At 43.7% G+C, this 12,893-nt stretch overlaps 1 long non-coding RNA gene across 1 annotated transcript in view; it reads left to right on the top strand.

The window, feature by feature from the left end:
- The window catches only part of LOC105503393, a 14,221-nt gene extending 1,328 nt beyond the window's left edge, over positions 1-12,893 (top strand). The window contains exon 2 of the long non-coding RNA XR_001000473.1: positions 12,832-12,893. This is a non-coding gene — a long non-coding RNA (uncharacterized LOC105503393). The remainder of the gene's footprint in view (positions 1-12,831) is intronic.

Genomic DNA, 12,893 nt, shown 5'->3' with positions numbered 1-12,893 from the left:
TCCCAGCACTTTGGGAGGCCGAGACGGGCGGATCACGAGGTCAGGGGATCGAGACCATCCTGGCTAACATGGTGAAACCCCGTCTCTACTAAAAATGCAAAAATCAACCAGGCGTGGTGGTGGGTGTCTGTAATCCCAGCTATTCAGGAGGCTGAGGCAGGAGAATCGCTTGAATACGGGAGGCAGAGGTTGCAGTGAGCTGAGATCGCACCATTGCACTCCAGCCTGGGCAACAAGAGTGAAAAACTCCATCTCAAAAAAAAAAAAAAAAAAAAACACTTGTAAGAGAGTGAAGGAAGTAGAATTGAGTCAGTCCCTCAGGAAGCTCTATGGTTGGGAAGATTCTATTGAGATGTTGCAAGTAGAGGCTGGAGTCCAGGTATTGGTACTCTCCACCCTTCATTGACCCCTTGACTGATATTTGGAGAGAGACTTAGTTATGTGCCATCATCACGCAACACCTTTGGCAGGCAGGGGAATTATTACCTCCGCCATCAGGCTGGGCTGTGGAATGACCACAGCATCGACCACAGCCCATGTCTTGCAGGCCTCAGATGGGCTTGCTTCACACAGGATGCTCCCCTCATTTGGGAATAACTTCTCCAGGATTTGGCTTGGCCCTTTTCCTGGGGAGGTGAGCATGAGGCAAGGTAGTGGGATGGTGTATGGCCCACATGACCAACTAGCTTTGAAGCCACAACTGATGCTCATGGTCTTCCTCGTCTATCAGATCTAGAGTGCTCTCAGTCTCAGCCACCATGTCTGCTGTTCTCAGTGACCTGCCTGGTCGAGTAACAGACCTTTATCCCTGAGGATTGGTTCTGAACCCATGATCCCCATGACCTTCTCAGACTGTGGAAATTGCATGTGTCCATTTACCATAAAAATTGGGCAAGGGGCCGGGCGCGGTGGCTCAAGCCTGTAATCCCAGCACTTTGGGAGGCCGAGACGGGCGGATCACGAGGTCAGGGGATCGAGACCATCCTGGCTAACATGGTGAAACCCCGTCTCTACTAAAAAATACAAAAAGCTAGCTGGGCGAGGTAGCGGGCGTCTGTAGTCCCAGCTACTCGGGAGGCTGAGGCAGGAGAATGGCGGGAACCCGGGAGGCGGAGCTTGCAGTGAGCTGAGATCCGGCCACTGCACTCCAGCCTGGGCGACAGAGCGAGACTCCGTCTCAAAAAAAAAAAAAAAAATTGGGCAAGGAATTTTTAGGAGACATTCAAATGGATCACCTGGGTGCCAAATATATCCTTCTCTGTTCACAGTGTGTAAGAACAACCCTGCCTCCTCCTCATGATCAGAGCCAATACCCCTGACAGAATGGCTACTCTTCTTTACACCTGCTTAGTCCCATAGCCATAGCAGGATGAATGAACCCAGGGTTCCCATGACTTGTAATTCAGTTATCAGTCATGGCTCATAATTCAGTGGGACTCTTACTGTGTGTACTGGTGGAAGCATTCCCATTTGAATAGCCAGGATCCACTGTTCAATTAGGTAGCCACTAGCTGCATGTGCCTACTGAGTACTTGAAATGTACCTGGTGTATCTGAGGAACTGAATTTTAATTATCTAAAATTCAGATAAAATAATTCTATCTTAATTTAAATTTAAATAGATGAATTTTGCTAGTGGTGACTGTATTGTGGGGACGGGAAGCACAAATTCCCATGTGGATCACTAGGAGAAATAAGGGAGGTCATTCCACTGCTTGGTCCCCTGCTTCCAGACCCAAAGAGGCCTACATGGCATCGTGCTTCCTTCTTAGTGGTAGGAGGTGTGAGATACAGTCATTTGCCTCTGACTTTGGAGGGGTGGGTCCTAGCATGCTCCTGATCAACAGCCCCTTAAATACTTCGTTGATATGGCAGGGCTCTGAATCTTTGTAGGCTTAAGCTACCACTCTGAAGTGCTTATGTCTTTCAAAGGCCCCTAAAATCCCTGCCATGTCTTGCTCATCCAGTTGTTAGCATGATGTCATTGATACAGTGGACTTTAGAACCTAGGTGGGCAGACACGGGTAAGTGACCAATTACTTCACCTGTGGTGTGCAAGCCAGATCAGGAAGCCTCTACCATCACTTTGATGTACTAGGAAAGCTGTTTTTAGTGTGTAGACTTCATGCCAGATTTGCCTAGATCAGGGGTGGGGTGCCCAGAGCTCTTGGTTGTTGGAAGTGCTCTACCTAGAGTACAGAAATCCACACCAACTCACTCCCTTCTCCAAGGGGACCCTCACCCTGAGAAATTTAACTGGACCTTGCTAACATGCCGGGAGAATGTCCCTGAGAAAAAGAGCAGTGAAGGCGCATATGAATTTCCTGTTGCATACCCACAGTGGGCCAGAAACAAGACCATTGGATTTTTACCTCGTACTTTTGATGTTTGGCAGTCATTGATTCTAGTTTGGGGGTGAAAGAGATGACACATGTATTGGAACCTACCTTGGGGACTGCTAGTCTTAGGGACAAACTGCCAAAATCAAGCTAGACAGTGGTGGCCAGAGCTATGGGATGGAAAGCGAGGGATAGGACATATAAACTGACAGCTGGAGGCCCAGACACTGCCCATGTTAGCATGGTTGGGGACAAAATAAGGAACCAGAGTGGGTGGAACAGGAGCAGTTCAGGGACTCTGCAGAAATAACTTATGGCTCCTCAGAGAGCTTACAGGGGAAGCTTTCCTTGAGTACCCAGATGTCAAAGAGATTGGCAGAGGCAGGAAGGACATGTTCCCAAGCAAAAAGTAATAGCAGCTAACTTTAATTTCATGGAAGGTGCGAGTCCAGCTGTGAGTCAGAATAGGGAGACAGGCAGTGAACAGAGGACAGAATGATGACCTGCAGTGCTGAGAAACGGGCCTATGTATGACTTGGTCCTCAGTCCCTGACCCAGGGGAACACCAAGGATGCCGTGGGGTGCAGGGAGGGCCAGAAGAGCTAAGTACTCAATTTCTGCTAAAGGGCCCCTGCCCCAGGACAGGCCTGGGAGAAGACATATAGATGATCCCTACCCCCAGTCCTCCAACAAACACATCTGCCTCAAAAGTGACATATTCTCAGCTGGTGGAAGCATCCAGGAAAGATAACACATGGCTCCATGTGCAGCTGTGGTGCCTGTGGGGCACTGGGGGTTATACCACCAAACAGAGCTTGGACAGTGTCCCCAGCTCCTATTCTTTTTAAAACTGTGTTAAAATATATATCATATAAAAGTTACCATCTTAAACATTTTTAAGTGTCCAGTTCGGTGGCATTCAGTGCCTTCACATCATTGTACAATCATTGCCCCACTAGCCTCTATTCTTTTTAAAAACATTAAACTTTTATTAATATTTTAGATTTAGGGGGTACATGTGTGGGTTTGTTATAAGGGTGTATTGCATGATGCTGAGGTTTGGGGTTGGATTGAACCTGTCACCCAGGTAGTGAGCATAGTACCTAATAGGTAGTTTTTTAACTCACATCCTCCCTCCCTCTCTTCTCTTGCGGTTCCCAGTATCTGTTGTTCTCGTCTTTATGTCCATGTGTACCCAATGTTTAGCTCCCACTTACAAGCAAGAACATGTGGTATCTGATCCTGTGTTAATTTGCTTAGGATAACGGCCTCCAGCTCTATCCGTGTCGCTGCAAAGGACATGATATCATCTTTTTATGACTGTGAAGTACTGGTGATACAGATGCACCACATTTTCTTTATCCAGTACACCGGTGATGGAATCTTAGGTCTTTGCTATTGTGAATAGTGCTACAATGAACATACCAGTGCATATGTCTTTTTCGTAGAACGATTTATTTTCTTTGGGATATATATCCAATAATGGGATTGCTGAGTTAAATGGTAGTTCTGTTTTAAGTTCTTTGAGAAATCTCCAAACTGCTTTTCACAGTGGCTGAACTAATTTACACTCCCACTAACACTGTATAAGTGTTTTCTTTTGTCCACAGCCTCACCAGCATCTGCTGTTTTTTGACTTTTAAATAATAGCCATTCTGACTGGTGAGAGATGGTATCTCATTGTGGTTTTGATCTGCATTTCTCTGATGTGATGTTGAGCATTTTATCATGTTTGTTGGCTGCTTGTATGTCGTCTTTTGAGAAGCATCTGTTCATGTCCTTTGCCTGGTTTTTAATGGGGCTATTTGTTTTTAGCTTGTTGATTTAAGTTCCTTATAGATTCAGCATATTAGACATTTTTGGATGCATAGTTTGTAAGTATTTTCTCTTGTTCTGTAGGTTGTCTGTTTACTCTGTTGATAGTTTCTTTTGCTGTGCAGGAATTCTTCAGTTTAACTAGGTCCCACTTGTCAATTTTTGTTTGTGTTGCAATTGCTTTTGAGGACTTAGTCATGAATTATCTGCCAAGGCCGATGTCCAGAATTTTCTTCTAGGATTTTTGTAGTTTTAGGTGTTACACTTAAATATTTAATCCATCTTGAGTTAATTTTTGTATATGGTGATAGGTAAGGATCCAGTTTCATTTTTCTGCATATGGTTAACCAGCTTTCCCAGAACCATTTATTGAGTAGTAATTCCTTTCTCTATTGCTTATTTTTGTTGACTTCTGTTCCATTGGTGTGTGTTTTTGTACTAGGACTATGCTGTTTTGGTTACTGATGCCTTGTAGTATAGCCTGAAGTTGGATAATGTGTTGATTCTGGCTTTATTCTTTTTGCTTCGGATTCTTTTGGCTATTTGGACTTTTTTTTTTTTGGTTCCATACGAATTTTAGGCTAGTTTTATCTAATTCTGTGAAAAATGACATTGGTATTTTGATAGGAATAATTTTGAATCTGTAGATTGTGGATATATGCACATTTTAATAATACTGATTCTTCCAATCTATGAGCATGAAATGATTTTTCATTTGTTTAAGTCATCTATAGTTTCTTTCAGCTCTGTTTTGGAGTTCTCTTGGAGAGATCTTTCACCTCCTTGGTTAGATGTGTTCCTAAGTATTTTAATTTTTTGTGGCTATTATAAATGAGATTGTGTTCATGATTTGGCTCCCAGCTTGAACATTTTTGGTGTATAAAAATGCTACTGATTTTTGTACGTTGATTTTGTATGCTGAAACTTTACTGAAATCATTTTCAGTTCTAGGTGCCTTTTGGCTGAGTCTAGGCATAGAATCATCAACAAAGAGAGACAATGTGATTTCTTTTCCTCTTTTTTTTTTTTTGTTTTGTTTTTTTGTTTTTGAGATGGAGTCTCGCTCTGTCGCCCAGGTGGTGCGATCTTGGCTCACTGCAGCCTCTGCCTCCCGGGTTCAAGCAATTCTCCTGCCTCAGCCTCCAGAGTAGCTGGGATTACAGGTGCCCACCACCATGCCCAGCTAATTTTTTTGTATTTTTAGATTTCGCCATGTTGGCCGGGGTGATCATGAACTCCTGATCTCAGGTAATCCTCCCACCTCGGCCTCCCGAAGTGCTGGGATTACAGGCATGAGTCACCACACCTGGCCATTCCGGCCCTTCTTTTCCTAATTAGATGCCTTTCATTTCTTTATCTTGCCTGATTGCTGGCTAGGACTACCAGTACTATGTTGAATAGGAGTGGTGAGAGTGGGTGTCCTTGTCTTGTTCTAGTTCTTAAGGGGAATGCTTTCAGCTTTTGCCCATCATGAAGAGATAGTGGATTTTTATCAAAAGCTTTTTCTACATCTGGTGAGATGATAATGGTTTTTGCTTTTACTTCTGTTTATGTGGTGAATCACAGTTATTGATTCGTGTATATGGAACCAATCTTGCATCCCAGGAATAAAGCCTACTTGATTATGGGCAATTAATTTTTTGATGTGCTGCTGGATTCAGTTTGTCAGTTTTTTTTTTTTTTTTTTGAGAGTATTTGTGTCTATGTTCATTAGGGATATTGGCTTGTAGTTTTCTTTTTCTTCTTTCTTTCTTTCCTCCTTTCTTTCTTTCTCTCCTTTCTTTTCTTTTTTTTTTTTTTGATACAGAGTCTCACTCTGTCACCCAGGCTGGAGTGCAATAGCGCAAGGTGCAATCTTGGCTCACTGCAACCTCTGCCTCCTGGGTTCAGGCGATTCTCATGCCTCAGTCTCCCAAGTAGCTGGGATTACAGGCATAAGCCATTGTGCCCGGCCTTCTTTTATTTTCTTTCATGACTTTGCCAGATTTTGGCATCAGGATGATGCTGGTTTTGTAGAATGAGTTAAACAGGAGTCTCTCTCAATTTTTTGGAATAGTTTTAGTAGGATGAATACCAGCTCTGTTTTATATATGTCTGGTAGAATTTGGTTGTGAATCCATTTGGTCCAGGACTTTTTTTGTTGGTAGGTTTTGTTTGTTTTTGTTTGTTTGTTTTGTGACAGGGTGTCACTTGTCACCCAGGCTGAGGTGCAGTAGTGCAAACACAGCTTACTGCAACCTCTGCCCCACAGCCTCAAGCCATCCTCCCACCTCAGCCTCCCGAGTAGCTGGGACCACAGGTGTACACCACAACGCCTGGCTATTTTTTTGTCTTTTTAGTAGAGACAGGGTCTCACTATGTTGCCCAGGCTGGTCATGAACTCCTGAGCTCAACTTATCTGCCCGCCTCGGCCTCCCAAAGTGCTAAGATTACAGGCGTGAGTCATTGTGCCCAACCTTGTTGGTAGGTTTTTTTACATTACTAATTCAATTTTAGAACTTGTTATTGGTCTGTGTAGGCTTTTAATTTCTTACTGATTTAATCTTGTATGGTTGTGTTTTTCTAGGAATTTATCCATTTCCTCTATTCCTAGGAATTCATCCATTTCCTCTGTTCCTAGGAATTTATCCATTTCCTCTGTTTCTAGGAATTTATCCATTTCCTCTAGATTTTCTGGTTTGTGTTCATTGAGGTGTTCTTAATAATCTCTGAACAGCTGGGCACGGTGTCTCATGTCTGTAATCCCAGCACTTTGCAACACTGAGGCAGGTGGATTGCTTGAGTTTTTGAGACCAGCCTGGGCAACATAGTGAGACCCTGTCTCTATTGAAAAAAAAAAAAAAAAGAACAGTCTCTGAGGGTCTTTTGTATTTCTGTGGGATTAGTTATAATGTCACCTTTGTTATGTCTGATTGTACTTATTTGAATCTTTTTTTTTGTTTGTTAATCTAGCTGGCAGACTATTGATCTTGTTTATCTTTTCAAATAATAAACTTTTTGTTTCATTGATTCTTTGTCCGGATTTTGAGCCTCAATTACATTTAGTTCTGTTCTGATTTTAGTTATTTCTTTTCTTCTAGCTTTGGGGTTAGTTTGTTCTTGTTTTTCTAGTTCCTCTAGCTGTAATATTAGATTGTTAATTTGAGATCTTTCTGTTTTCTTGATGTAAGCATTTAGTGCTATAAACATTCCTCTTAACACTGCTTTTGCTGCAGCCCAGAGATTTTGGTATGTTGTATCTCTGTTTTCATTTATTTAAAGTAATTTTTTTGATTTCTGCTTTAATTTCATTTTTTACACAAAAGTCATTCAGGAGCAAGTTTGGTTTCCAGGTAATTGTATGGTTTTGAGAGTTTCTCTTGGTGTTGATTTCTATTTTTGTTTCACTGTGGTCCAAGAACCTGCTTCATATGATTTCAGTTTTTTTGAATGTATTGACTTGCTTTATGGCTGATCATGTGATCAATCTTAGAGTATGTACAGATGAAAAAAATAGATATTCTATGGTTGTTGGGTAGAGTATTCTGTAGATGTCCATTAGATCCAATTGTTTGTGTCAAATTTAAGTCTAGAATCTCTTTGTTAGTTTTCTGCTTCAATGATCTGTCCAATGCTGTCAGTGAGGTGTCAGACTCCCCCACTATTATTGCATAGCTGTCTAAATCTTTTTGTAGGTCTAGAAGTACTTGTTTTATGAATGTGTATGCTTTGTGTTGGGTTCATATGTATTTAAGATAGTTAAGTCTTCTTGAATTGAGGACTTATATAATTTATCATTATATAATGCCCTTCTTTGTCTTTTTTTACTGTTGCTGGTTTAAAGTCTGTTTTATCTAATATTAGAATAACAACCCCTGCTGTTTTTTTTGTTTTCTGTTTGTGTGATAGTTCTTTCTTCATCCCTTTACTTTGAACCTGTGTAGCCGCTATTTGTTAGGATAGAAGACCTAAGATAGAAGAGGCTATCTTCTTCTGGAGGTTACAAAGCTGCCCTTGTGGGAGGACTGTTGGAGGGTCACACATGAAGACTTGATCTGGTTGTTTTACTGTGTATTCTTCCCCAACATGTTGCTCTTACTTTTATCCTGAATATCATGCCTCCAGCCCCCACTATGACAAAAACAAAGATTGAAGGAAACTGCTGACCCAACACCAAAAGTCTCTGATGCCTGCTCTTGAAATTGCTCCTGCAAGAGGCCAGATAAGCCCGGACCTTGGGGAAGCAGGGAGACGTGAGAGAAAAGTGACTTGGCCAGGAGAAAGAAAAGGGTCCAAAGGATAAGGAATCCTTAGAATGGGAAGGAGAACTAGAGCTTGACATGACATGTATTAGGGGCCAAGTGGGATAGACTCCAAGGACAAGCTTCGACACGTCTGCCTGTCCCTAGCTGTCTCATGCCCTGTGGGCACCTGCTGTTTGGACACTTACAAGCCCACCTAAGAAAGAAAATGGTGGAGGACTCAGATATCAACCCCTGCTTGAGGGATACATGGACAAAACAGAATCAGCAGAGTACTTTACCTATGAGAAGGGAAGAAGGGTCCAAGTGTCACTGTTGCACTTCCCTGTTCTTGGCTTCCTCCCACCACTTCTCACCTTAGAACCCACAAAGCCAATTCTTGTAATCAAATGATTATTTGTTTCCACATCTTTCTGCAAAGGGTAAGGCCAGAACCTGGTTAAAGGATATATTTGCTTCAGGCTGTGTCTCGCCAAACATCTGTCTTTTATCACCACAGCCTTTGTGTGGCTGCAAGAAGAATTTGGCTCCTATGTCTGAGCCTGTCCTGGGAGTTGGGAGACATGGGCTCTCAGCACAGTTCTGCTGTGGAAACTGCCTGGGAGATGTAGGCTCCCAATCTGTTGGGAGTGTGTGTGAGTATACGGGTGTGTGTGTGTGTGTGTGTGTCTGTGTGGAGGTAGAGGAGGGATGGTCCCTGGGACCGAGTTTCTAGGCTTCTCTAAGTCTTTGTCAGGTTCTTTAGCAACTTGCCTCCTGCCATCTCCATGAAAGGCAGTGGTCACTCTAACAGATGAGATAAAATCATCCTCATGATGGAAAGGAAAGCAGATGGAAGAGGGGCTCTGCTTTGATCGAGTTGCCTGCTTTTCTGTTACCCCATGACCCAAACCTGGCACCATCAGTTCAAGTCCACTGGGGGATTGCTGGCAAGCGAGCTTTAGAGATTTTGGCAAACTATGAGATTTCGTCCATTGCCTGTAAAGGAAGGGTGTGTGTGTGTGTGTGTGTGAGAGAGAGAGAGAGAGAGAGAGAGAGAGAGAGAGAGAAGGCTACCCAGATAAAGATAGACAGGCTTCTGTCCTCCACAGGGCAAGCAGGGCAGGAAGCACAAACTTTGTAGTTACAAACCTGGAATTGACCCCGGCTCCATCACTCAATGGATGTGTGACTCTGAGAAATTCACTATACCTCTCTGCGTTATAATTATCTCATCCGGAAGATGGGTACAATATTAACCACCCACCTGCAGGAGTAATAAAAGTTCTCAGTCTATCTCCTGGGGGATGAGATTCTTGTGGGAGTGATCTGTAAACTATAAAGCACAGTATTACTAATAGTGGTGAAGACACATTTCTGTTTTCCCAGGAATGACCTTTTGGATAAGTGTGTGGGGATGCTGGCCTGAGCCTGGAAGCCTGTAGATGGGAGATGGGCAGATAGTGAAAAGCCTCCAGCTTGGGGAGAAGGAAGAAGAGCTGTGAGACTGTAGGTTTCCAGTCCTGAAGGTCCTACAGGATATGGCCTGGTTGGGGACTTAGATTCCATCCATGGATTATGTGTAGTGGCTCTGGGCCAATAGGGAGGCAGTGAGAACCGACTTGGGTGAACTGACAGGTTTGAAAATTGAGGGCTATTTTAGTACCAGGAATCTGTAAGGCGGGAAGCCTCTTTTTTGATCTGTGTGGAAATTGATGCCTAGGGCAGTACAGACCCATGATCTATTATTCACAAAACCGTAATCCATGAAGCTTTGGCAAGCGAAAGGTTTTTCATAGGCCTGCTCTAAATTCTCTTGGTAGTAAAACCTAAAATGGATGATACGAAACTGTTTATAAAATACTGAATTTTCTTCATTTATCATATTTTGTATTCATACATCTCACTGCTTAAATGTCAATGTGTTTGCTAGACTCTGAGAGGTGTAACTGATCTGTACACCTCATCCTCTTTCTGAATTCTGAAAATTATCTGTGCATATGTGATACTAACACCAGTAAGAGCCACCATTTGTTGAGGCCTTAGAGAGGGCTAGAGTTCCTGGATATGTGCTTTTTCTCCAGCCTTGACCTCATGAGGGCGCCCTTCCTAGGACAGTTGGCCGCAAAGCTGAAATATAGCACAGGATCTCCTTGTAGCATGGTGCTTATTATGGTCACACATTCTATCGTTTCCTTCTTCACTGAATCTGTGTAGCGCACGGGGGATAAGTGAGGTGGCTTTTCACTAGCTGAAACTGGGTTTGAGTCCTGACTTTGTCACTTACTAGCAGTGTGACCTTAGACAGCTTATGTCCACTTTCTCATCACGTAACATGAGGATGGTAGAACCCACATCCCAGCATTGTGGGGCCATAAAGTCCTTTAGACAGTGGTGTTCAGGGCTTACTCACTCAGACTTGGTAGCTGACAGTAATAACTTAGAAGTAATCTGGACCCTGAATTGTAAAATGTACTTTTCCCACATGTAAAATTGGGGTTTTCTGACAGCCTGTGATCTGGAAACTCTTGCCTATCCACCCTTGCTCTCAGCCTTGTGACCTTCCATGTGCCCTGGTTGCCTGTGAGAGCAGATCATGGTTACCCTTAAGCACAGGGCCTAGCAGTCCAGCCCAGTGCCCTGGCCTGTGGCAGTGTTGCATAGTGATTAAGAAGCCAGGGGCTAAGTTCCACCTCTGCTGGCTGTGAGACCTTGGGCCAGTGATGACCCTCTCCAAGCCTCAGTTTGTGCATTGGTACTCTGGAGAGAAAAATAGTGCACAGCCCTCGGGCAGCAGTGAGGATTCAATGAGTTGAAAAGTCTGGGATGAATTTGATCCACAAAGATGTTATTTGAAAAGAATAGCAAAACACTCCTGGGGTTGGGGTCTTTTGTTTGACTTTGGACCCCACTGTGGACTGGCGGTGGTATGAAGAGTGCTAATTGTATCCCAGTGAGAACTTAAATCTTTATTTTTATTTTATTTTATTTTATTTTATTTTGTTTTATTTTTTTGAGACAGGGTCTCACTCGGGAACCCAGTCTGGAGTGCAGTGGCGTGATCTCAGCTCACTGCAACCTCCGCCTCTGAGGTTCAAGCGATTCTTCCTTCTCAGCCTCCTGAGTAGCTGGGATTACAAGCTTGTACCACCACGCTTGGCTACTTTTTGTATTTTTAGTAGTGACAGGATTTCACCATGTTGGCCAGGCTGGTCTCGAAAGAGAACTTATTCTTTAAGCAGCTCATTGTCGATATTGAAAACAAGTTACACTGCATGATAGTAGCCATAGATGGGGCCCTCAGGAAAATGCTCACGAAGCCCTGGAGCCTAGTCAGATGCATCACCTCAGTGCAGGCTGAAAACCTCCACATGGCACAGGCTGTGGCTTCAGAACTGAAAATATTTCGCTGGCCCTTATGCATCTCTCTGAAGTTCACAAGCCATGATATGAGCCATGTGGGGCTCAGGAGAGCCAGCAATTGCTGCAGCTTTGCCCCAACTGGGCTGGAGCTGAAGCAGGCTGAGAAGGTTGGGATCTGGAACTCCACAAGCTAGCCTCTGATCAGGCAGGCAGAACCTGCTTCATAAAGGCCCAGTTGATTGAGTACTTACTGGAGGCTGGGAGTGGGTCCCTTTACTGGCTGTTTGTGGGATTCACATTTCCTGGTGGGGCCCAGGGAAGTTTAGCAGTAGCTCAGGTCACGCAGGAGCTAGGGTTGAAATAAGGCCTGTCTGATTCCAGAGTTCATACTTTTTCTTTTTTTCGTTGAGACAGAATTTCGCTCTTGTTGCCCAGGCTGGAGTTCAGTGGCATAATCTCGGTTCACTGCAACCTCTGCCTCCCGGGTTCAAGCAATTCTCCTGCCTCAGCCTCCTAAGTAGCTGGAATTACAGGTGCCTGCCACCATGCCATGCTAATTTGTTTGTATTTAGTAGAGACGCAGTTTCACCATGTTGGTCAGGCTGGTCTCGAATTCCTGACCTCAGGTGATCTACCTGCCTCGCCCCTCCCATGCCTGCTGGGATTACAGGCATGAGACATTGCTCCAACAGAGTTTATACTCTTTAGACTGCCCTATCATGTGACTGCTTAGCCACCATCAATCAGAAAGGTGGGAACCAGGCAGCCAGCTGGGGGCAAGCTGGTGGTTTCTGCATTGGGATACAAAGTAAGGGTTAAGACTATGGGCTTCAAGGCCTTGCTCCTGCCCAGGATTTAACTGCAATGCTTAGGCTCCAAGATTCGATGGAAAGAAATCCCAGCTGTGGGCTCTGAGGACTTTGAAAACTGTGTTTCATATGTGAATACACTTGCCCTTTAGCAGGAATCTCCGCTGATAAGCCTTCCTCCTCTTGAGTGTTTTTATTGGTCCCTTAGAGAGTGTTAGAGAAGTTTCCCGTTTTGATAGACTTTTTAATGATGTTACAAAAATATCATTTCACACTGATTCCACAGGGGGGACATCTGCTGCTTCCCAAATGCCACATTTCTTCAAATAAAAAGCAGAAGATAGCATG

The sequence above is a fragment of the Colobus angolensis genome, unplaced genomic scaffold (assembly GCF_000951035.1).
Source record: "Colobus angolensis palliatus isolate OR3802 unplaced genomic scaffold, Cang.pa_1.0 Scaffold85, whole genome shotgun sequence".
NCBI classification, from domain to species: Eukaryota; Metazoa; Chordata; class Mammalia; order Primates; family Cercopithecidae; genus Colobus; species Colobus angolensis.
This window is presented reverse-complemented; position numbering and strand designations above follow the sequence as displayed.